The 234-nt window shown below is 31.6% G+C and overlaps 1 protein-coding gene across 4 annotated transcripts in view; it reads right to left on the reverse strand.

Annotated features, from left to right (window-relative positions):
* The window catches only part of DENND4C (DENN domain containing 4C), a 137,717-nt gene that overhangs the window by 46,891 nt on the left and 90,592 nt on the right, over positions 1 to 234 (reverse strand). The window lies entirely within an intron of this gene.

The following is a 234-nucleotide window of genomic DNA, read 5'->3' on the forward strand; positions in this document are numbered from 1 at the left end:
CTCTAACTGTTCTATGATAAGAAAACCAAAAGCAAACATCAGAACATACAGATATTATGATGATAGAGACACTTGTAGGCTTCCAAATTACTTTAAAATTCTAAACAGATCAATAAAACATTGCCAAACTGATCTCTCCCTCTCAGTCTCTTGTGGTCTTTTGTTTTAATTGTGGAAGAACATGGATTTTGGAGTATTTTAAAGAGTGAATTTGGGATTTTTTTTTATCAGAGA

The sequence above is a fragment of the Gavialis gangeticus genome, unplaced genomic scaffold (assembly GCF_001723915.1).
Source record: "Gavialis gangeticus isolate Ggan-Ray unplaced genomic scaffold, GavGan_comp1, whole genome shotgun sequence".
Lineage (NCBI taxonomy): Eukaryota > Metazoa > Chordata > Crocodylia > Gavialidae > Gavialis > Gavialis gangeticus.